The sequence below is a fragment of the Neopelma chrysocephalum genome, unplaced genomic scaffold (assembly GCF_003984885.1).
Source record: "Neopelma chrysocephalum unplaced genomic scaffold, ASM398488v2 Primary Assembly neopelma1_70, whole genome shotgun sequence".
Classification (NCBI taxonomy): domain Eukaryota; kingdom Metazoa; phylum Chordata; class Aves; order Passeriformes; family Pipridae; genus Neopelma; species Neopelma chrysocephalum.
The window spans coordinates 4,459,628-4,484,587 of record NW_020897730.1 but is presented as its reverse complement, the minus strand read 5'-3'; the positions used below and the strand labels follow the sequence as shown (position 1 = coordinate 4,484,587).

General features: G+C 42.0%; 1 long non-coding RNA gene across 4 annotated transcripts in view; it reads right to left on the bottom strand.

Moving 5' to 3' along the window:
* Nucleotides 1–24,960, bottom strand: part of LOC113968999 — a 108,794-nt gene that overhangs the window by 54,656 nt on the left and 29,178 nt on the right. The window contains exon 6 of one of the 4 annotated variants that reach the window (XR_003534705.1): nt 21,274–21,431. The exons of the other annotated variants lie outside the window; for them this stretch is intronic. This is a non-coding gene — a long non-coding RNA (uncharacterized LOC113968999). The remainder of the gene's footprint in view (nt 1–21,273; nt 21,432–24,960) is intronic. 4 annotated transcript variants of the gene reach the window in all.

The following is a 24,960-nucleotide window of genomic DNA, read 5'->3' as shown; positions in this document are numbered from 1 at the left end:
GGTGCACAAGACAAAGAAGAGGCCAGATGGAGCCCTCTTCCCCTCCCTAACACACCTGGGCAGGGGCCAGGCTCAGCACAGCACCAGGGGAGTGTGTGGAGCACTGGCAGCCCTGGAGTGCTCCCAGCCAGGCCACGGGGCTCGTGTCGGCTCCCACTGACCCACGGACAGGAATGGTGGCAGGAGCAAACATTCCCTCTTGTACGGCCAGGCTCAGGGCACCTCCACCCTCACTGCAACACTTAACGTGTTCAAGGGCCACAATTCATCCCCTTTGAAGCACTGACATCTTTCCATCCTGCAGGCAGCCGTTATCCAGCTAAATCTCCAAAGCCAGTCCTGCCTCCAAGCAGAGCCAGAGGGGGTTGCCAAAGGAGGACAATACGCTGGAGCTCCCAAAGCAGCAGTGGCTGCTGCCTGCCATGCTACCCAGGGATGGGGCTGCAGGTTCCCAGCAGGACACTTCAGAAGGTGCAGCCAGCGGCTGGAAGGACTTCAGAGGCATACCCTGTGAGAGAGGGATGGTGCTTGCAAGAGAAACACATGAGACAAGCTTCCAGGACTGCAAAACATCTCCCTGGAGCCCTAATAAACAAACCAATTTAGCTTTATTCTGATCCACGACACAGCTGCAGAAGCAGCAGCACACTGCAGGGCTGACAGGAGAAACAGGGACTCAGCTCGGCTGGTGCAATACCCACCTCCCCACCACAACCTGACTGCAGTGTCAGAGGGGCACCGTAAAGTTCACTGGCTCCCAGAGTGAGCCCTGCACCCATAATCATGATAGAGCACATGTGGGGGAACATATATGGAAGGGGACAACAGAGGTAACACAGTCAAACCATATTAATGAGGAGACCACTCTGAAGCACAGAAACAAGGACCACCCTTGGCAGGAATGCACAAAACATTGCACTGCCCAGAGCAGGCAGGAACAGCAGTCACTAGAGCTACATCACTGCCACTTTAAGGCCATACACCTGCTCCCCACACACAGCCAGCCAGACCCTCTGCCTGCTGCAGGGAGTCTGGGGACTTCTGAGGCCCATTAGGACCACCAGAAGCAGCATGGTCAAAGTTCAAATGTGATCAGCTCCCAGCATGAGAAAAGTTTTCTTACACCAATCAGCCACAACCTGACTTAACATAATGGAGATACTACTTTAAGCCAAATCTCGCAGTCAATGCTGACTGTCAGAGAATAAAGATACCCTGTAACTCTGCCCTCATTTTAGCACTGATTTCACTAACTACATTATTCTCAGCACAGTAAAGTGCTGAGGCCAAAGCTACTAGGTGCAACTTGTCTCTCTGCTGCAGGAGAGGCTACAGCTATGCTCCAGATTCTTTCTCACAGGAGTACTCTAGGAACACTGTATTTTACATCTAAAGCAGAGCAGGGCTAACGTACACTTTTCCTTGTGTGAAAAAATACTGTAACAGTCACTGCAGTGTGCAGCAGCAAGAACCAGTTCCTCACATCACAGCTATAAAATTCTCACCTGTTCCTCCTGAGCTGCAGCACTGGCAGAGTGTGGAGGGTAGCCACACCAGGGCTTGCATAAAGATCCTACTTTGCCTGTTCATATCTCTAGAGAGGATGGGGATGTTCCATAGGCTCCTTCAAGGACAACTAAACTTAAAAGACAAAACACATAACTCAAGAAACTGAGAGGGAGCAATAGATCTCCAGCTTGACACGAGTTGGAAAGAATTCCCATCTGTATGGCAAATTGTTCAGCCCTCTTCAAATGCACTCAAATAATGTTTTCACACTGCCACACCTATATGGAGCTCACTACAGGTTTTGCATGGACACACATAATGTGAGCAAATCCCACTGCTGTCAGCCACAGCCTTGGCTGCTCTGCACCCTTATCTGGATCTGTGCTCACTGAAAGGGTTCTGGCAGAGTCAGCCAACCCATCAGCAATTCCAAAGGCTTTCCCTAGCCAGTGGCCAGCCCAGTCCCCACGAAATGTGCAATTTGCAGAGGAGGAACCAACCTCAGAAGCACAGCATGTTGTGGGGCAGACCTCTGCCCACTTTTTACCAAATCACACGCCACCTTCATATGAACAATACAAGAGCACATTTAACTGTTAAGAGGTACTTGGGGAAGGAGACTAACATATGAAAAGGATAAAATTCTGCCCACCCAGCGTTCACTGAGAAGGGCTTTGTCCATTGCTGCGATTATTTGCCAAAATTCAAAATAAATCTGTTTTCTTGGTGTTGGTGGCATCATCACCATTTCCTGTCCCCCCTTCCCAAAGACCCTTAATAGCAAAGGTATTTCACAGGCAAACATTTCTTTTTTAAAAGGCAGAGCTCATCTTAATTTAGAATCCAGCATCTATGCCAAGACTTCACACTGTGCTGAATGCATTACAACATCTACCAAAAGTGCAAAATACATTTTAAAAATGGTCAGGCAATACACTGAATAGTTGTGGTTTCTGAACACTTGCCAGTTTTAGTTAGAGGAGTTTTTCTACCCTGTGTAACTTATGGGCACATTGAAAAAGATATGTGTAAAGTGTTCTTGCAATCTAATATATCACAGCAAGTAGATTTGCAAATACTTTTGTTCACTGAAGCACAGCACATCCACAACTACCTCCACATTTCCCTTACCCATCAGGTGTTGTTATTCCTTTTCAACATAAAATACCATATAAAGAAATTACCTTTCGCAGTTCCAAACACCCAAAGTCTAGAATAAAAGAATCTGGTTACTTGGGGAAATAGGATGCTGTGACAACCAGGGTAAAAGATACTAATTTTTTATTAATTTTAAAACCAGAATAATTTAGCTCCTAAAAAAAAAAAAGTAGGAATCATAATATGCAAAATCTTAGCTTCTGATGAGTCAGAATAATGAATGGCTTCTTTGCTAGAACTACTTGTGGGTACTGGTTTGCTGACAGTACTGCAAGCACCAACCAGATAGAGGGTTCAGGATTCCGGAATCATATCCAGACCTCATAAGAAATTGTGATCTCAACCTTTCCCAAATACCAGCCTGATATTCCAGAATACAATCCTGTTTTGAGTTTGCAAATAGGTTGGAACGATTCTTTTCCCATTACACTTTAGTTATGGGCACTTCTGGTGAAAAAGAGCAGAGAGAAAAGCCAGCAAACCAGCAGGCAGCCTTTGTGAAAAAGACTGAAACAGGATCAGGGTTCTCCCTAAGGAGAGGGAAATAGCTGCAGATGAGTCAAGTAAGAGAGAAATCTAGAGGAAAGCAAAAGGCAGCTTAAAAGATTTTTAAAAGCCCAGCAGCAAGAACTAGTGGAACCCTGATTTCATTAAACAGGTCAAAGATGACAGATCAGAGGGTGCGAAACCAGAGCTGGTTGGTCATTTCCTAAGTTGTTTTTCAAAAGAAAATGTCAATTAGTTGAAACCAAAGCTTTTGGCAGGAATATACACACTGACTTTATCTGGAACATTTTCTTGGGTACAAGGTGGCATTTCTGATCGGAGAAATCACTCTACAAGAGCAGCCAACAACCCCACCACTAGGCCAGTGCCCTGGAATAGAACTGAAATCCCTACACCAAAGGTGAGGAAATCCCAGGCTAACAGTGACCCCCTAACAGTGAGTCTATGTGACCTCATAGAGCAGTCTGTGGATGTACCAGCCCAGAGAGCTTCATTCTGGTGGACCTACACCCAAACTACTCAACCCTACTGCTCTTCTGATGCACCCAGATCATTTTCATGAAACAAACTCACACCAACCCTGTCTAGTGCCTGCACCCACCTTCCAGCAGGAACTACCTTGAGTGTGTCTGGACCCACTGCTGTTTGACTGTCATATTTTTATTTTCTCTGTGTTTTTCAGTTTCTATTTTATCTTTTCTTCTGATTGTCCAGAGTTCTACTAACAAACCTTATAAAGTTCCTGTAAACAGAAGACAGATACAGTTCATAGCAAAGATGAGATTCCATGTTAGTTCCTTTCCAAAAACAGCTCCCAGGTATGTGCAAACACCTTAGGAAAGGCTCAGCACATGTACAGAGAACAAATACCTGCAGATTTTTATCTTTCTTACTCAAAAATGCCTGGCTGCCATGATTTGCCAACAGGTAAAATTCCTGAGGATTCATGTGTCCTGAGCTGGTTCCAGGTCTTGGAACAATGACTACACCAGCCACTTTCCTATGTATTGAAACAAGTACAACTACTAATTTTGAGAACAGTATTACTCACTCCTGCAACTAAGCATGCTGTTATTTACAGCGTAATTTACAGCTTGACCATTAGTCAGCTGTTAAATTATGCCTCATGATAAAATAAGGTTTAGATCTGCTTCGTGAACAAATAGGATCAAACTTGCAAAAAGTGAAAGCAGATGGGAAGTTCTATTGCAAAATTGATGCAGAAACAAAAAAAGGAAAAAAATCAATGGTGTAATATTGATGAAAATAAAATTCAGATGGAATGAGATAATGTGCAAATCATTTGGTGAAAAATACATCTCCAAATATGATTTAAGAGACATTTCAGTGCCATGGTTACACATTCAATTTTCAAAACCATGAAATGTTCCATTATTGTAATAGCTTTGATTGGCTGTGATTCTGCCAGCAAAACTACTACAGTATTGTTATAATGATAAATTTTGCTGCAAGAAAGGGCTATTATATAAGAATGACTCTTTCAGATATTTATAGAAAGAGTTTTTATTTATTTATTTTAAGAAGCTATAATGAGAGAGGCTGGATTGAGAACAAAGAAAGAAAGAAAATTGGGGCCAATCAATATAATGTTTTCAATTAGCCTAAGTTTTTCATATTTTAAATTGTTTCAAGGCTTCATAAAAACACAGAAGGAATCTACAGCTTTTATTGGTTTTTTTAAGATGCGTATTTTCACCTCTCCATTATGACTATTCACTGATTCCTTTCTTCCTTCCTTTCTGCCTCCTCTCTCCTGTCCCCACTTTTCAGCCACATGATAGTTTAGAAATTAAAATATATTTTCCTGTTATCTTTCTTTTTCTTTTTTTTCCCCCAGATAGGACAACAGTTGCCCAGAAACAAACTATAAATATATTAATATTTAGCTAGCTAGCTCCCCATCAATGTATATAGATAAACATTACATAAATGTGTGTGTCTAAGGCAAAATTAATGACAAAGGTCAGGAAATAGCACACAATCCCACCATAATAAGCCTCCATAAGAATATCCAATAAATGTACTACTACATATGAAGTATAATAATAATTTAATTAGAGACTAATTTTCATTTAAATTTCACAAGTGTTGTGGCAAATACCTTTCATCACCATTCCTGAAACCTGAGAGCAGAACCACCACTTTGTGCTAGGAAGTTCAAGTGTAAATTTGTAAAATAGATCTTTTCTTGTCCTTTGGGGGTAAACTAGATTAGCAGACAAAAGCAGCAGAAGTAAAAATACAGCTTCAAGAACTATCAGCAACAAATAAAGGCAACAAACCAGAAGGTGCATGTTGCAAGCAACAGTCTGGTATAATTATATATTCTTTTCTTTTCAAACATGATCAAAAAAGTTCAGAATTAGAATCCATTAGTGAATAAGTTAATGGATTTGTGACAAGACCAGAGAACAAGCTTCATTGTGTTAAGCTCTCTATCAATCTGATTCTGCTGGTATTTTCTATTCTCCAAGAATGTGCCTACCTTTAATATCCAAAGGGAGACTCTCGCTGGCCCAGTGCAGCCCTAATGTAGTAACAAAAATCGGGAATTAACCCAGTGACTGTTAGTGCTCTTCCTGAAGAGCCCAGGAAAAGATAAAGGAAGCATGTCCTCACAGCTTTTACTGTTTTCTCCAGATTGCAAGGCATGTTTTAATACACAGCTGAGCATACACAGCACAGTATAATTGGTGAAAGTCATAAACTTGCTCTACAGACATGTGTCTAAATAAGTTTTCTTCTTCAACTTTGCTATTTTGTGGTGACAGGTTAAAGACACTGGTAAAAGATAGTACCAGAGCAGCAATCCAAGAGGTCCTCACCAAAGGGCCCTGCGCCTCAGTGATAAACCACCAGATGCCTTCAGCGTACAAACACCCAGCACAGCCCTGGAGGTCAGGGAGTCCTGGGCAAGTCCTACTGCTCCTGCTTTTTCCAAGCTGCTGAGACATCAAATTGTCACCTAATGGTCAGAGACACAAGCTTTTGTTTAGCAGCTCTGCCACTTTTCACAGGGTTCTCACTCCCAGACTGTGGCACACTCACGTTTGTGTAACTGGGGGGGTGCCTACACCTCCAGTACCAAACCTGCTGGATTGAGTCCATCTGTTGTTGCTTCCTTCATTTTGTGGCTGTTGGGAGCCTGGACAGACAGCTTGGAGTGCCTCTCAAAACACGGTGTAGGCAACACCATGGTCTGCCAGGCCAGGACCAGATTTCCAAAGCCATCACCATATGTCTCCAGTCAGAGCACACAGCATGTGTGTCAAGTCCAAGGAAGAGTTCTCTTGTTACACGTTTTCAGGCACATCTTAGGCCATTTGGACATGCTTTTATGGTTCCCACCACGTATCCTGCACAGCCAGACTCTTGGCAACAAAGACTTTGCATTCACAAAGGAGCGTGGAAATTTTTCCATTAATGGGTCTGCACAGACACTCTGAACTACCTCATAACAATACTACCAGTTCTTCATTCCACAGATGGCTTGAATGAACGGATATGCATCCCACCTGTGTATTGTAGTCACAACCTACTTGGCTGAAGTAGTTACTTAAACTCCTCACTGAACATCTCATACTACTACTGCACACAGAGCTGACTCAACATCCTCCCAATGCCATGCTCAGCAAGGCACGACTGTGGGACCTTGGGGGATGACAGTGTTGTTCACTGGAGGCTTTCAGAGTAAGATGATTCACAATGAGTGATTCCAAAAGAGCCTCTAGATTCATTCCCATCTGCCCTACTCCCACACCACACTCAATGTGTTTCTTCCCACTCACTAATAACAGCTCTTGCCTCCTACACGCTATCAACACCTGACTGTCTTTTCTGACTGCAAGAGAGTAAGCGCTTATAATGCATTCAAAGCACAATTTTGTCTGACACGTTTGTTTTAGCTAATTCTGTTAAGGGTTTTTTTTTTCCTTCCTAAGGCTGTTTCATTTGTAGGAGCAAATAAGCCTGAATGTCTCCTGCCACATTTGCTATCATCCCATTATTCAATATAGGAGGCCAAAGGCTGCTAAAGGTTACACTTCATACAAAGGGATTGCCTTTTCCCACATAGACTGAACCTGATGAGGAAATCATGGCTAAACAGGTACCTCTCTATTCGTCCCTTCTGTACCTATCTGATGTGCTGTGACAAGCAAAAAGCTGTGAATTGATTCCTACGTGGGCAGTTCTACCTTTTCCAGCCTTGCAAACAAAATCCACATATGTCAGGCAATGTTTTTTTCTCCACCTTAAAACACTTCCACCTCTTTCTCTTATGCTTCAGTCTTTATAGTTCTTATAGTCACCTTATAGTTCAACAGACGAGGTTCAAATGAAAAAACAAGATTGAAAGAACACACTCTCCCTGACCACGCTTAACAGGACCCAGCCCTGCTCCCAGATATAGAGCATCTTTCCTAAGTAACATCATCAAGGTGATCAGGACTTCTGGCAAGCCACAAGGGAACCTATTTAGCCAGAAGGCTTTAATGCTGGTTTAGGACCATAATGAATCAGAAAGTTCTGCCAACATTAAGTATTTTACAAAAAAAAAAAAAAATCTAGCCGGCAACATTTTCACATCAGGTCCTCTGTTTTTAAAGTGTTCACTTTTTTCCCACCTAATGATTAAACTCAGCAAGGAAAAATGAGGGAAGACAGAGAAGCTAGGTTTGAAAAATTTCAGCATATGGAATAAGAAGTTTCCAAAAGTTCCAGGCTGACTAACACCGTCATGCTAGAAAAATTGAGAGAGAAATACAGGCCAGCATGAACTCTAACCTTAATATTACTGCAACTTTATCCACATATTTTACCATGGTTTCCTAAAGAAATGAGGCTCACACAGTCACATAAAGCCAGCTTGTCTGTGTCTGATTATAAATTCCCTCTCCTCCAGTAACTTCTGAAGTCATTGGCCAATTTTACCCAACTTTGCCAGAAAAGCAGAGGTCTGAAAAATAAACACCTCCTATTTCTAACGTGAAGATAAGAGACACCCTCTGAAGAGCAAGGCCTTTCTTTGTACTTCCACATGTTCTGGAAATTTGGGAGCAGTTTTCTGTTATCTGTTTCACAGAATTCTGATGGGCGGTGACGAGACACAATGTTGGCAAAGAGAGTCACTGCAAGAGGCACTCACATTACATTACACACAGGACCTTGGCTATCTCCCCTCAGTTAGACAGAGACCAAAGCAAGGCATAGGAGCAAGAGACATCCAGTCTGGTAAGTTCAGCAAAAAACTGCCAGTGATTTCATCAAGTTGGGCACAATGGGCCCTCAGCAATAAAATGTACAACTCCATCCCCTTTCCAAGGCATGTCAGAGCTGCGGGGGGATACTCTTACATCAAGCTTCCCAAAAGCTGCCTTCATTTGGTTCCATGCTATTCTGCAGCACAAAGTCAGCAAGTGCACTTTCTGAGCGTGACATCTGTGCTTGCAGGAGGGGGAAGCCAGCACTCCGATACACACAGGTGTTCAGGCTGTAAAGCATGTGTCTGGAAAGCTGAGTGCACAAAAAAAAGAGGTGCCCTTTGTGCACTCTTTTGGGAGCTGGGAGCCACATTAACAGCTGCACAATGGGAGGAGAGTAAGCTAGAAGATCAGATAGGTCAATTAGATGCAGAAGTGGAAAACCTCAGCTCCAAATTTTCTGTAGAACCTAGGTTCTGAAGTAGCACATGAATTCACCAGTCTTGCTATTTATTTGGAGTTATGCAGGTTTTCCATGACCAGGATTTTCCAGCTCTCCTATAATCAGTGTACTGTTCACTCTTATGAGCCAGTTGTTTCCCACTTGGTTAAGCAGGCTCACTGCTTATTATAAATTCCACGTGTTTGCAACTGTGATCAGCTGATCTTATCCCTGCAGAGTTTTGTCAGGTGTAAGAATTAACAGGCTCCATACTCGTGTAGACACACGAGAAGGAATACCAAGAAGATGAGCCCCTTCCATCCCCACTCTCTAACTCCATACACACACACTCACACACCTGTGCCAACCCTTACCTGGGACCAAGGCCTCCTCCACAGCATGCCCAGCAGAGCCCTGGCAGAGGTGGGGGCAGGAGGAGGGTTGCCCAGGGTTCTGACCTGCAGCCTGTGTGTGAGGAAACCTTGGATGATGGGGGCAGAAATATTCCCTGGTATGACTTCATCTTCTCCAGGTTCCTAATTCCCTACTGCCACTGCAGACTTTCCTAAGGATTCTTTCTATACTTGAGCCTTCTAAGGGGTGGCAGGGGAAGGGAGCATTCCATCTTCTCACCCTGCTGCCCAAGCACAGCACATGTCAACCAGTACCCCCACCACAGTTATTCTGTAAACAACAACTGTTAGCCTTGAACAGTCATGACTGAATATTAAGCAACAAATCACCATGATTTACTTAAACTGATGCTTAAGGCTCAACAAAACACAAAGCTCTTGATGATAGACACTGTACCAAAACCAGGATGTCCCTCCTTTGGACACAGGGTTGCCACAATATATCAATGTTGGCCAAGAAGATTCCTTCAAATCTGTTCAGCTCCATAGGTATTTTTGGAAATCTGACTCCTCTGCTCCTTGACTTCTTCAGTCTCCCTGCCAAAGTAGGTCATCATGCCCTCATGTAGAAGCTGGCTCTGGACAAGATATTCCATTCAAGACACTTTTGCAAAGCTGTGACTGCTACATAGTTAAATCAAAGCCACACAGTTTAGTAGATTGATCACAGCAGCATGATGCCCTACACAAAGGCTGCAAAACACTAACAACCTGCCTGCTAAATAAATTTAACTGGGTTGATCTTCAAATTCTTGTGGAAAGATTACTTCCAACACTTGGGTTATCTAGAATTTAGGAAGCTCAAATATTTCCATAGCATGCTGCAATCACATGTGTAATTTCTCCTTTGCCTGCAAGAAAAAATTGCAGAACAGGCCAGCAACCAGGCCCCAAACAGTTTTTAATTCAAAGAAACAAAGCTGAATCATTGAAAATCTGTGCTGAAGTTGTATCAACACAAACAGTGGTGCATACACCTCTTCCTCATTATATTGTGATTTCCTTCTCTGTTCATTTATATGCCTTTCCTAAGCCCTCCCAACCTGGACACTTTAAGAATCCCTTGCTTACCAACCTGCACCTTCATTACCACCCCCCTGCTTCTGTCTCTCCCTGTTCCTCCACAGAGAAATATCCCTCCTCCCTGAGACATAGCACTGCTCCTGTTGTATTCCAGAGTACCCAAACTCTGGGTTTTCCTGTCCCTCTGTCCACTAGACAGAGGAATTCCCCTTTCAGATTATGTACTCTTTGACTTTTTCTATCATAGGAAGAAAAACTTTCTCCATCCACAACTTTTCTATCTAAAACAGTCCTGTGCTAATCTGGGCACAGCTTTGTTCACTTGGGACACTGCCTAACCCCTCACTGGGCTGTAACCTCACAGACAAGCTTTCAGACTCACTTTACCTGAAAGCCAAAGAGGTAGATCAGTTTTAGGACACTTAAGAGAGATAGACTTTGCTAGCTGTTGTTCTGCCCTAATGGTCCTCTCATTCAAGAGGCCTCCTCAGGTCATGGTGGCCATTTATAACCAGGATTCTCCTTCAGTTAAAATTCTGCAAGTCACTTAAGTTTTGCAGAGAACGCCAAAAAAAATCACCAACACTTCAGCACAGCTTCCAGTGAAAAGGCACAATATTGCTGCAGCCTGAGAACAGTGAGAAAAGCTCCTGCTGTCAGTGGTACAGAGGTGGGGAACAGCATCACCCCCAGGACAAAGGCCTCCACACCTCTGGCACATTCCCTCAAAGAAAATGTGCTGTAAGCTGCAGTTTCAGAACTGAATCATCCCACCCTTTGTGATCCTGCCCTGTTTTGCTGCCCACCTCATTGCAGGGTCACACCAGCTATGTGTCAGCAAGGGGGGTGGAAAATACCCTTGGACCATTGAGGCTGCTACTCCACACAGACTTCACAGCAACACAGACCTTGGCAGGAGCTGCTACTGCAAACTGAGGATAGCAGCTCCACAGATAATGGCACAGAAGGGCTACAGGAAGAGCAGTGTGCAGCTTCTGTTTTTGTAATGAAGCACAGAATCATAGAACCATTTAGGTTGGAAAAGGTCCTTAACAACAAATTTGATTAGATGTCTTCTGAAGAGATTTGCAGTGTTTTCTGTGTGCTTTCCTACCCTTCAAGCAAACAGACTCTATGGCCATAGAGGAAAACCCCTGAAAACTGCTAGTCATGATCTCTTACCCTCACATAATAACAACACATCAGAGCATTCCACAGTTTCTGTGTTTACATAAATATAGTTGTACAGTTGATTTACCAAATGTCAAATCGGGATTTCTTCATTTTAAAATGACAAAATTTCCTTTGCAAGTAATTCTACAATAATCAAGCTTCCAGAGCTTAGAAATGGCAATTCTTCTGCCAGTTTTTTCATCCTCCAAGACAGCCTCTCTTCATATTATCAGGATGACTGCTGGTCATTCCTAGACAATGTTATCTTCTGAGACATTGACCTGTTTTGGTCCTCTGAGTAAGGCTGAATCTTCTATGTGATAAGAAAGAATGCAAGCCCTTTCTGAAAGTGTTGCAAGGCAGACAGGTATTTCTGAAACTGCTTAAAAAATTCTTCCATCCTGTAGGTATTTCCCTAAGCAATTATTTATTTAGCTGACTAAAGTATTAGAGATAATCACTATAATTTTATTTAAAGAGATAATTTCAATTTCCATTTAAAACCACTTTATTAGTTCACCATTTAAGACATACTCAGCTGAAGCATCACATCAAGTTGCTAGTGTAGATGCAAATGTTTTATTCTAAAAATTGCCAAGTAACATTGATTTCTACCGCAGATACATCAAATAAAGAGTTAGTAGTTTCAAAGTTTTTGGCATGCTTTCCTAGGAACAAAATTTGTTTTATTCCAAAAGACTAAAAACTGACAAGTATTTACTCTTGGGTACAGTGTATTTTGTTTTTATTTTTCACACTTTTTGTATGTATGAAAGAGATTTTTTTTACATAGTCCCTTCCACAGATATCAATAGCACTGCACAAGAAAGTCAACTTTGCCTCTGAATTTATTCACAGAAGCTGTACAAACCTACTTCAGTACCTGAGTCTCAGAGGCCCTTCCAACACTTTCTAGGACACCAACAGTGAGTACTACAGAACTAGAAGGCTATTATTTTTCAGGAGATATTCCAGTATAAAAGACTAACATACTGTAATTGCAGTTGGTGGAAGGATTCAGAGAACAGAAAAGCAAATGAGGAGCAAGTGAAAGCAACTGATTCCTATCGCCATTCCCAACAAAAAGGCCAATTCACTGGACTGTTCACAGATCTATTCAGTTAAAGGAGAGAAAACAGCATCACAGAAACAAGCATTTCCCAAGGGAGTTTTAAGTCACACAGAAGCCAGTGATACCTGGCAGCAAGAAAAGGCTCCAAAACCACAGGAGGAGCTGCTGCTAATTGTACTAACAAGGAGTTAATTTAAAATATGAGAACAGCAGACAAGTTATTTATCTAAGATCTTTTAACTCAGTACCATAAGGAATAGGAACATGGAGTACTCTGTCAGAAGATATATTATGTCCAGTAAGAAATTTGTTAGCATTTTACATCTAAAGCCTCAGTTTGGAGGATTTCTCTCTGGTATCTAGTAAAGTCATGAATCAATTTACAAAATCACAACTAGAAAATCTATTATGTGGTTTAATAAAGATCTAAGCATCTCTACTGCAAGCATGTGCTAAATAGCAAGGTATTAAATGGGGTCTGCTGAGATTGCCAAAGTAGCAATAAAATAGTTCAAGTCTTCTTTAACCTTCACATATCTCAAAGAAAATATGAGGCATCTCTTAACATTTTCAGTGGGAATAAGGCAGCGATTGCAAACAACAAAACCTGGCCTTGTAGTAAATCTTCTTAGGAAACACTGGCCATTTTTCCCAGAAGAGCATCATCATACTTTAGACTCTATTTTTCTAGCATTCTGTTCTCCAAAGCCAAGGCAAGAAAGAGAAATCCCAAACTGTCCATGAGGACCACGTGCCTAAAGAAACAAACAAATATTCTAAGAACCAATATACGGTTGAAAAACCAACTTTGATAGAAACTGCCTAATCCACCTCCCAATAATACTGTATCTCAGCTTCACTTAGATTTACAGTTGTGCAAAACCAAAGGAAAAGTTGAACCAACTACACTCAGTGGAAATACTCAGTGAGAGTCCCAAATCGTGAAGTGCCTAAAGATGCTGTATATGCAATATGAGCTAAAACCACAGATTAATTTGCTTTTTTAATGGTGAGGCTATATACACACCTTTCCCATGTGAGAGGATCAGCTGAACTGGAATAAACACATATTCATTCCAGGAAGATGGACTGGCCGGCTGAGCCTTTAAAACACATGGGTCTGCAGCACAGTAACGTAGAAACAGTGCTCTCCTGTCACTGAAATATTTTTTTCTTTAAAATGTTCAATACAAGTTTTGATAACACCACCTACATCCCAATAAGCTCATTCAGAACTGTTGGAATAGCTGGCCATAAAACGGGACAAAATCACCCCAAGCAGAAGCAGATGGAACTTAACTGAAATGGTGGCAAGTGCATCTTACACAGCAGCTACAGCACGGATTGCCTCAGGGATTTTACATTTGCTCACACAAATCCTACCATAAACATCTGAATGGGTTGTAAAGATACACAGTGAACTAGATCATTTCATTTCAGTCATGCTAATCTTCCCCTGCCTAGTGTTGGCTCCTTTCTCTCAAATTTGCCAATTTAAGGCGTTTTCTAATATCTGTAGAATACAAACAATCCTTTTTGGTAAGAAGGGTGTTCTTCAAACCCCAATCTCAGTGTTTGAAACTATATAATCCTAAAGCCTTGATCCTACCAAGGACTCCATGATGTATGCAGCATGCTGCAAGAATTCCACTGCTTCTTAAGGAAACCTTAAAAATGTCTTCATTGTTTAAAATACCTTTTCTCATATCCCAGTTTCATTACCATCCTACTGCTATCTACATTCCAGTAAAAAACTGCTCTCTATACTCCTTTGCCAGTGGAATGGAACCTGTAACAATTAGCAGTTTCTGCTTGTCTCTGCTCTGCCTCATTTTTTACTCCCTTGCCAGTTGCTGCTTACAAAGTAGATACCTGTCCAATGCTTAAAGCAGTTACTCAAAAATAAATTAAGTGCTATTTTTTAATGGGCACTCATTTGTGGAAAAAAATTCATTGCATTCTAATATGCTTCATTTGATGCTAAGCAAGAGCATTTTAATAAATAATTCATATCAATAGAACACAAAATTTATTAGTCTAATACTTTTAGAAGCACGACTACAATGAGATGGGATGTACACACACATACATGTACTCAGCTGTATTGTATTTTCATACACTGACATTATGACAATAGTACTTATCTCTGATACATGAAAGTTCCTGCCTGCACCAGGATAGAAGACAGATTTTTACTAAATGTATCTCTCAGTAAATTAGATAAGGAAAAGCAGAAGAGAGCATACTATACACTCCTCACTCTGTAATTTGGTCACTTATGCAAATACAAGTAACACCAAAAAGTAAAGACTTTGGAAGAATTATCATCAGCAGTTCTCTTTCTTTTTTATTTACCCTGAAAAAAATGAGGATTCATGGAGACAGATCTGCAGGAGTGGGTCTATATTTGGTACGTATGTCCAAGCAAAGCCTGCAAGTTTTCTATATGACTGCAGTTCCCACATACTGTCCAAGAAAGAAGGTTGAAATAGAAGCAGTCCCCAACCATTCCTAGCACAAGCAAGGATACTTGCAACCCACTAAATACAGAAGCATTTTAAAGCATTTAAAAATCAAAGAGATAAAATGCATTATTTGTGGAAGTATGGGTCAGTCCATGGGCACCACTTGAATTCTGATGTCAAGCAACAAGACAAGTAGGGTCCACAGGCAAAGCAAACATGCAGAGAAGAGCATCAGTGAATATGGGCTTGGAAACAGACTCTGCAAACTCAACACACTGCTTTGAAATCCTCAAGACGCTGCTGAGGCGTGAAGCACATGCACTCTACTCCCTACCCCCAAAACATAAAATGCATCACTAAACTCATTTCTAGTATTCATTTGGCCAATGACCTCAGCAAGAAGAGCGTTAAGTCCCTGTTGAAAATGCAGATTTGCTACAGAAACTCTATAAAAAGTAAATTAAATTTTAAAAAAATCTGTAAAAAGCAAGTGTTTCTTTCATCTGTTCCTGACTTCCTTATTATTTCAGTGTTGGATGTAGAAGAGTAAATAAATCTCATTTTATATCTGTGACACAATTCCCAGCTGTGGTTTCCTCAAGCCCTTCCAAAGCAGCTTTTTGGCAACTTAAAATGATTTGGCACAATCATAGTCACAGAAAATATATTTTATTCCTAAAAGGATTATTCAAAGTTTAACTGGCTGTAAGAGCACCACATCCGCTGAAACTCTTAGAAACAGAACCCTAAGAGAACTGATTCTCTGCTGCCTGATGTACACCCCTCACACACATTATGGAATTTCCTCCAGTGTCCTCAGACTGGAAACTGTCAGCTTTTTTCCAAAGAACAAAGATACAGTGACAGGTATCGTGGCATTGTTCATGACTGGGACACTTGTTTGTGGGAACGCTGCTGAAACTCCATTTTTAAGTCTCGCTTAGGCTCAACAGCCATAATTTAGCTCTGAGTTTGGATCTTCCTACACCGAACCCAAACCACTGCTATGGGGTGAAATCCATTAAAATCTCCCAACAGCTTTCCCATTAAGATTGTGACACAAAAGTGTTTCCATTTCAGTATCTCCTGCATAAGAATCATTTATTTTTACAGCGCGCCTCCAGCATTTCCCACACATTTACCAGCTGAAGAGAAAAATCCTCAACCCCATTCTGAATTTATCACCACAACACCTGCTCTCTGTCAAAGCTCACTGAGGACCCCAAACAAACCATCCTCAATGGGCCTCCAATCACTTTGCAATTTTGTGTTGCTTTTCAGCATGCCAGGCATATCCCAAACAGCCTAACCCACAACCAGATGGTCAATACACAGGGGAAGACACCCACAGACTTTAAAAACAAACAAACAAATAAATCAGAATTACCAGTATTTAGTGTCTGGTTATGTTGCAGCATTTAAACCAGGACCTTGAAAAAAGTGCCTCAGAGCATACTCACAATGTGGGAACCCACTCCCAACCTTGAGCTTATTTCTGCCAACAGGTTGAGTGGGGGGCAGAGGGGGGAATAAATCTAAAAAGCACTTCCTCTCCCCCCCGTTCCACAAATGCATTATTCATAAAAGCCAGGAATTTTTTTTTATTACCTGGGGATTTCTTTTTTATTATGTTCAAAGGACTGTTTCAGTGAGCACTCACTCCCCTGCAGGCAAATATGCAGGGTTTTTTTACACGGCAGTATAAATTACAGTGAATACCTAAATAATACGGGCAAAACCTCAACAAAATCAAATAGCCAAAAACATTAGGGACAAATTGCCCTTGCACAATTTATTCCATTGTTTGGTGGAACTCCACAGAGAATCTGGGGCCCCTCGTATTCTGGATCTAAATTGATTTATTCTTACTATCACAGGGGAAGTCAATAAACTACTTCTTTGCATAAGTTATACCTACATTTAAAAAAAAAATCCTAAAATACTACAAAAATGACTATTTTTCCTTAACTCCTGAGCTTCTACAAAGAGGAGAACAGCATTAAGATATATGTAGTTATTCTCATAAATCTGATTAGTGAAGACAAGGAATAACCACAGCTTAAAACACAGACAGAGAGAGAAAACAATGCTTTTTTTCACTCTCAATAGAACATATTTCAGATGCTACCTCTGCTTGTTGTAATCACATTTCCACTCTGAATCACAAATACTTCAGAAATCTATCTTGCTCTGAAGAGCCAAAATATTTATTTTTATTTGACCTCCTACTAGGTGCATTCATGGGAAAACAAATGGATTCTACTTGGGGCATGTCCATTTGTGCCTGTATCCCAGAAACCTGAAACCAGGCCAGCATTCTTCTGATTGAATAAAGCTGAGTTGTCTGGGTTAAATCTGTTGTCAATATGCCTCGCTTATACAGTGAAATAGTTTCTTGTTAAGCAAGACAGAGATTTACTGTAGGCAAGATACAGACTTCAAATGCATCAGCATGGAAGAGAAGGATAGAAATGTATTAATTCTTCAAGAAACACCGGATAAATGCAGTGTATACCTTTGCAGGAAGCTCTTTTTCTATGAATAATCATGGTCTTGAGTCAACAGACTTTGCCTACTTAAGCTATCTCTTGCATCAGAATCCAATTATAGCAAAGCCTACAGAAAACAGGTTTGGCACACTTTAATATTTTGGTATTGATCTAATTTAGCTCTGGTTTCAATTACAACGGGGAGCATTTTATCAAGAGATATACTTTGTTGGACTCTAAATTGCTTTTTTCCTTATTGTCTCTGATCTCACTATCTGGGTACTTTTTCCACGCTTATTGCTACAGTTTCAGAGGTTTCACCCCTTTTATTACGAACTTTTTTACAGGAAAGAAATCAAATCCAGCTTTTCTAAGTAATAAGAAGAGAACTCAATACATTTAAAAACTGGGCTAGGGTTTCTGTAGCAACCATTCCACAATGATGCAACTGAATTTGACATCAAAGAACAAATGTATCAAGTCATCCTGACAACTAAAACACTTGCTTTAAGAAGAATGCCTACATATATCTGGAACAAAGACGGATTATCCTAAGTAAAATGAGTATTCTATTTAGTAATATATGTATACCGTATCATCCTACTTGAGGCATCTTTTCTCCCATCAATGTGCATAACTGCCACAAAAATTAGCTGGGTTTATACACAGAAACTGAGAGGAGAATAGACCTTTTTATTTGGTTTTCGGATGTATGGAAGAATTATCTCATTTTCCATTTAATGACATACAGAAGATATATGGAAGTAATTTTCTTTCTTCCTGCTGAATTTGGCTTTAAACTCTGCAGCTTTATGTCTTACATTCATTGAAGGGAATGTCATCTCTACAACCCAAAATAGTTACACATATTTATAAACTACATCTAAGAAATTACTCCTGGTTAACAATATGCACCTTTCAGCTACAAAACCCAAAAGCCTGACAACAGGAAAATTTTGCAGCACTGTGCCCTCCCAAAATACAAATCGCATACTGATAATCTGGAATGTTTGCTGAATTAAAGGAGGATTATGAAATCATATCAGTGATTAGAATCATATACTGCTGAAGGCAGATAGCTGGAGTGTTGAAATTTCTAAAAAGGAAGCTGTCAAATAGTAGGAAGCAATTTGCAATGATCCATAGCTTTGTGAATAAAATCACAAACCTAGTGCTCTGTTAAGCTCCACAAAGTGATAAAATTTGAATTCAGAGTTTGTAATTCCAAAACGAAGTTAATTTCATGGGCTGCCACAATTTTTAGAAAAACATAAGACCTCACAGAGATAAAGGAACATTACAAACTCACTGGAACTGAAACAGAGTTCCTAGTGTTTCTTCAAGCATGAAAAGGTGTGACACTCAGGGTAGACTGCTTTTTAAAACTCCCTGTTGGTATTGCTAGATGTGAGATACAACTGTTCAGCCCTAAAGACAAACAAGCAGTGCATCCCTCTCCAGTCCAAACAGCAACAAGAAATGTGCCATTTTTTAGGTTGAGGTAACATATATCTGTGACTTCCCTCTGATGTGGAAGAAAAAAAGTGCACCTGAAAATTGCAGCTTGTGCTCTTGAGATCATTTGTTGATGACTTTTCCAGGATAATTTTCAAGCCTCTCCCCTACCAGAATAGTCTTGAAACACGAAACAGTATAATTAAACTATTCATGTTAAAAAGAACAGCTGAATTTGGGTTGTATATAAAAAGGAAACAAACCCCAGACATTTAGAATATATTTTGAAAGAAACTCATTTCAAAATAATTCAAGTGCTTTTCAAATGTCATTAAAATAAAAATAAAAATTTATTTAGGCTGCAATATGCCAAAGGCCTTGTCAACTACACTGGGATGCTCCCATATAATCACTGCACCTGCCCTTAAGGCTATAGTTCTTCCAATACAAATTCCTGTAGTAAGATGTCAGGTAATCATTAGTTGAAAAGAAAAAGCTTATTCCAGTAACAATGGTCATTTGTGCACAACCCAACCCTAACAGGCTTCAATGAGAGACACCACTTAACAATTCAACGTTACAGTTTTAGCATTCCTGCCTTCTGAACACAGAAACAAACACCTTTAAATTTTATCCCTAAAGTGAAGAACTCGAGCTGCAGTATTGACAGTGTCGCATCAGCACATGCAAGGCTTCACCCAACATGCAGCTATTTCCCCAGAGCAAGACAGCACGAACAAGCCGTGGTATGGGGAGGCAGCAAGAGGCCACCAGACGCTGCAGACAAGGTTTCTGACCCGGCTTTTACCATTATATACCAGCCCTGGCAGCTGCTTCTGTCCCGGCCACACAGCTTCTCTGGGCTGTAGTCAGTCAAGGTGGGCACTTCTCCCTAAGTGACATCAGCAGGAGCTGACAAACCCCTCTGGAGCCTGTCCTGGCCCACGTGGAATTACCCTGGCATCATGTCCTTGCACATGTCCTTGCCCCGTCAGACCACAAGCTCAGATTTAAGAGGAAACTCAGGACAGACCTTGTCTCAGAGCTTCCCTGAGCTGTAAGGGGGCATTCCCAGCACCTGCCTGGCTCCTTTACAATCGCTGTGGTTGTACATGTACAAGGAGGTAGAGACTTGCCAAGTTTTCCCTGTGCTCACGTTTAATTGCTGCCGTGCCCCAGGTGATGCAAACGGCTGAAATTCGAGCATTTCTGTCCTTATTGGTCTATGTTCCATATGATTTCCTCGGCATCGCTGGCATCTTGGGCAACCTAAGGCCTGCTTCTTGAGCAGTTTTTATACCCATTGCACCGACAGGGTGGGGGGATTTTTTTATTTCAAAGCACTTCGCTCAACACCGCCTCTCCCCCAGCCCCAGCCCCCGGCAGCAGGTCCCCAGGCCGGGCTGCGCTGGCCGGAGCCGCACGCTGCCGGAACGGGAAAGCCCTCATCGCTCTCAATTGTTTTCCTGAATGCCTCTGCGAACAAGGCCGAAAGGAAATATCCCCGGCTGGCCGGCGGCCAGCGGCCCGCTCGCTGCCGAGGCCAAGGCAAACACCCTCCCGAGCCGCCGCGGCCCCGCCTCAGCCGCGGGGTCCCGGCCCGGCGGACGCGGCTCTTCTGCCCCCAGCGCGGCCGGTCCCTCACGGGCACCCCGGGCCCCTTCGTGCCAGCCCGGGCAGGGGCAGCCGGGGGAAGCTCCTTGCCCTCTCAGAGCGTTGTTCCGCTCGGAACAAAACCTGCCCGCGGCCCCGGAGGTAGAAAAATAAAAGCAGTTTCCCCTCCCATAAGTGTGGGGAGGAGCACCCCAGGGCACAGGAGGCAATGCCGGGGGAGCCACCATGAGCTCCGCTGCCCGAACTCCATCAGGATCAGGTCCTGGGAAAGCCCGGCAGCATCTGGGCTCCCACGGCAGCCTCTGGCTCTTACAGTGCGAGGGGAGAGGAGCAGAAGGGACAGCCAGAGGTCCCACTGTCACTGTCACCCAGGCTGCCTCTGCCCCGTGCCCAGGGAGCCGTACAGGGTAAGGCTGCAGGGTGCCCCGTCCAGCCTCCCAAACCGCCCTGTCCTGGTCACCGTCCAGCTGCCCACGGGGCAGAGCCGGGCTAGGATTTCACCTTTTGAGATGGGCACGGTGGGAGCACATGTGAAAGCAGTTAACTGTGCAGTTATTTGGTCACAGGAATTTACATGCTCAGCTGCTGAAGCAGGAGGCTGTATGGCTAACTGGAGATGTTTAATAGATTTGTAGCAATGGGTGGTGGGGCTTTTAAATACAGCAATCTGTTCAGCTCCTGACCAAGAAACAGTCTGTTTCGTATGGGTATTTCGTATCTAAACCCATTACCTTCAGAGCAAGGGCAGAAGGGTGAAATCCGACACAGGGCAGAGGCAGGACCAGCCGTGCTTAACTCTCAAATCCAGTCATCGGTGGGATCAGAGCAGCACACAGAACCACAGCTGGAGATCAGGAGATCACTTCCTCCCATTACCATTTTCCAAGGTCTACAGGCAAAGTTGGGGAATCATCATTTTACAAGCGTAAAGAGATTTGAATTTCTTGAAAGAAATTTTTCAAGCTCTACCAGCAACATGTTTTGAGTTTGCAAGAAGCTCTGTTACAGACAGAACTCTCTAAAAAGTAAAAATTAGGGGGATCAAGATAAGAAAACAAATACTGCTGACCTAGCATTCCATTGCCGGGGTGAAACACAAGGCAAATCGGGCATTTCCTACAGCTCTTTGCAAACATTGCTTCTTTGGAGGCGGGATGGATGGAGCAGTGGACGAGGGCTCAGGACACCTGGACTTCATTTCCAGCTGTGTCACTTATCTGCTGAGTAACCTTGGGATATTGCTGTAAAATGACACTCAAAAAATCTATGAATGAGAAGTACTGCACAGGAACTAGGCTCTTTTGCCATCTTCCCACAGCACTGACATGGAATCCTATGTCACAGCTGGCATTTCTGTCACAGCTTGCTTACAGTCCTAATCCTACACAGTTCTCTGTGGAAGGGGCTTCTGAGAGAGCAGTTCTGTTTGCAAGAAATGAGTCCAGGAGAGATGTGTGAAGCCAGAAGGATACTTCTACCTGGATTTTTAACAGAGTTCAGATCCATGTTACAAATTAAAATTCACAGGACCAAGACAGCATTTCAGCATTTCAATTTCAGGCATATACTCTGTGTCATTGACATTATTGTCTCTACATCTGAAGTCCCATTCACAACTGCAGCAATAGAAAAACCCCAATAATCTCTTCAGCCAGAAAAAAGTACCGGTCAGATTAAATTTCAGAAGACCACTGGGATTTTATGCCTGAGAGTTTTCCATACTCTCAGGTAAAAGCTTCGCAACAACCAAAATATGGGAGAATCTGTTTCAATCCCGCCATGTGTCACATGCTAGAGGACACCTGTTTCCAAGTAAATCCGTAGCTGAAGCCAGTGAATCGATGTGCATTATACTGTAGGACTGAGGCCTACATTTTAAAATCTTTAAGGGATACTTAACTGAGCTTTATCATCAGGAGACAATCAGTTTAACATCTGAATCTCCCAGGAGCCATGTACATGATTTATCTGTCTAAAGGCTTGGAATCCCATCCAGTTTAGGAAACAGAACCTTGTACAGGCCACAGGACATACATGTTACCTTAAGGTTTGTTAAATACCCATCACCAAGCTCTCTAAATATTGACATTCAAAAAGATTAGTCAAAAAAACCTAAGAATCACACTTATCTGATCCAGCAATATCAAATCCTTCATGATGTCTACCAGAGTGAAATAATCAAACTCTTTTGCCATAAAGCCTTTTTTTCTCTTCTGAAACAAATTCAAGTGCAGTTCTGGCCAAGGTAGATAAGTGATCAAAACAGCAATGAGGGGCTATATATACAAATATATTGCTTTGTAGATAACTTTATCTATTTGCACTAAGTTATTTATTAGCTGAACATCACTGGCATGTACAGACTGGATCTAACTAAATTATTTGATGATTTTTTTCCATGTCTGCAAGTTGTCCACGCATTGCAAAATTCTCAGATTTATCATGAAAGACCATATAGGTGAACATCTCAAACAGCAAAAAAGTCCAAATGATTGTGGGATATGTGTCTTCAGCTGCAACTTCTTCACTGTAAGAGAAGATGGGTGCACTCACATTGTGTTAGTAGGTTAAACAAGCCTTTAATTCAAAAGCAAACTTTAGGACTAGTATGGTTCACAGAACACAAATTCTGAAATATTCACTGGTAAAATTCCAAGTCACAGTTACTCTTTATATAAATGTCTCTCCTGGTGGAACTTGAAGAAGCAAACACAAAGAAGGTAACACACTGTAGGAATAGAAATGTGTTCACTTCCTTGTTTAGGCACTGTTCAGGGTGTTGCCAAAGAATGTACTCATGTGAGGCTGAGTGTCTGCAATCCCTGAAATCTACAGCTCCAAAGCTGGAAACAGCACCAAACACAAGGAATCCCTTCCAGAGCACATTGCCTGGGTGGGCTGCCCCTCTGTGGAATTCTCAAGGTCTCTTGATGCAGGGCAAGCCACTATTGGTCAGCCTGAGATCCGAGACTCCAAGAGGCATTGAGATCACGTTCCCAAGACAGCCATCTGCCAGATGCGAGATTATATTCTCTAGCAAAGCTGTAGTAATTCAGCAAAAATGCATGTAATGCCAAACATTTCAGCCTCAACAGATCTGTGTTTGTAGACCTTGGCATCACTGGAACATTTCCAGACAGTTCCCCTCCCACCAACTCCATTCATCCCAAATCTCTGGATGATGCTACACCTCGGACACACAGGTACACATGAGATAAAGAGAACACATTGGAATGAGGTTACTATCCAAAGCTTCAAGGGCATAAATGATGGAAGTAAATCATTAGATCAGACCTGGATCCACCTGTGATGTCCAACAGGTCCTGGCTGACAAGTGCTACTGGGAAGTGCTGATAGGCACAGGCAGATGGAAGGGAAGAAGAAGTAACTAACAGACTCCTTACTAAATTCATCCTGGTGAGGTCATGGCCATCCCTGTTTGTGGCATATCCAGAGACATCTAAAATAAGATGATATTAAAAAGTCTAAGATAGAAACAGTTTATGTTTTATTTGGGGAGTAGTTACTTATAAAAACAAAATAAAATGATTGTGGATCTGCTGATCAGCTCTGCCTATCAAAATAAAAAGAAGCTGTTAAGATTAATAGGAGCTGCTTCAGATTAAGAAACATCTATACCTTGAGGCATCAGTGCTCAGCCCCAACAGGGAATTTTGAGTGTCCCCTCAAATACCACTATGAAAAGGAAGAGATATTGATGAGAACAGATGGTGGTGGTTTGGTTTCACATCCCATTATGCAACAAACTATATAATCTTTACTCAGGTGGGAGCACAGTCTTTAATTCTGCATATCATAGTAGAATGTGGTGCAGTGAAAGGAGATGTTCCTGCTTTATTCTGAAATGACAATCTAGACCCCATTTCAGAAAAGAGGAAACGATGATTAAATAAACAAATTTTTAAAAATCATGAGGTAGCTCTGCCTCTTGTCTACTAGAAGATAAAAAGGCTGCATATTACATTGGGAGTAGTACTGCATCTAGTAAAAAGCTATGTTGTTAGCCCACAAATACAGAGAATGGCATGGAGAAAAAAATTGTTTGGCTTGCCAGAACTAGTTGCAAGGAATAGAAAAAGGAGAAAAAGTTGTTAAACATGGGGTTTGCTTCTGTCATTGCAGGAAGGGAAGCATTGCCCAAGGCAGGGATATTTCCTGGTATGGCACAGGGACTTTGATAGTCAGCTGGTAATACATTTACCAGCTATCTAGTTTTCCCAGAAGTGTCTTGACCTGAGTTGACTCATCTGCGTCCCAGGAGGATGACTAAATCTGATTAATTTATTATGCTGTGGCCTGCAAGCCATTTCCTTGCTTTACATTGGTGCCAGTACAATCTTTTATACAGGGCAAACTAGGTTCTATATAGGCATAGTTATTTGGACTAGATTCAAAAC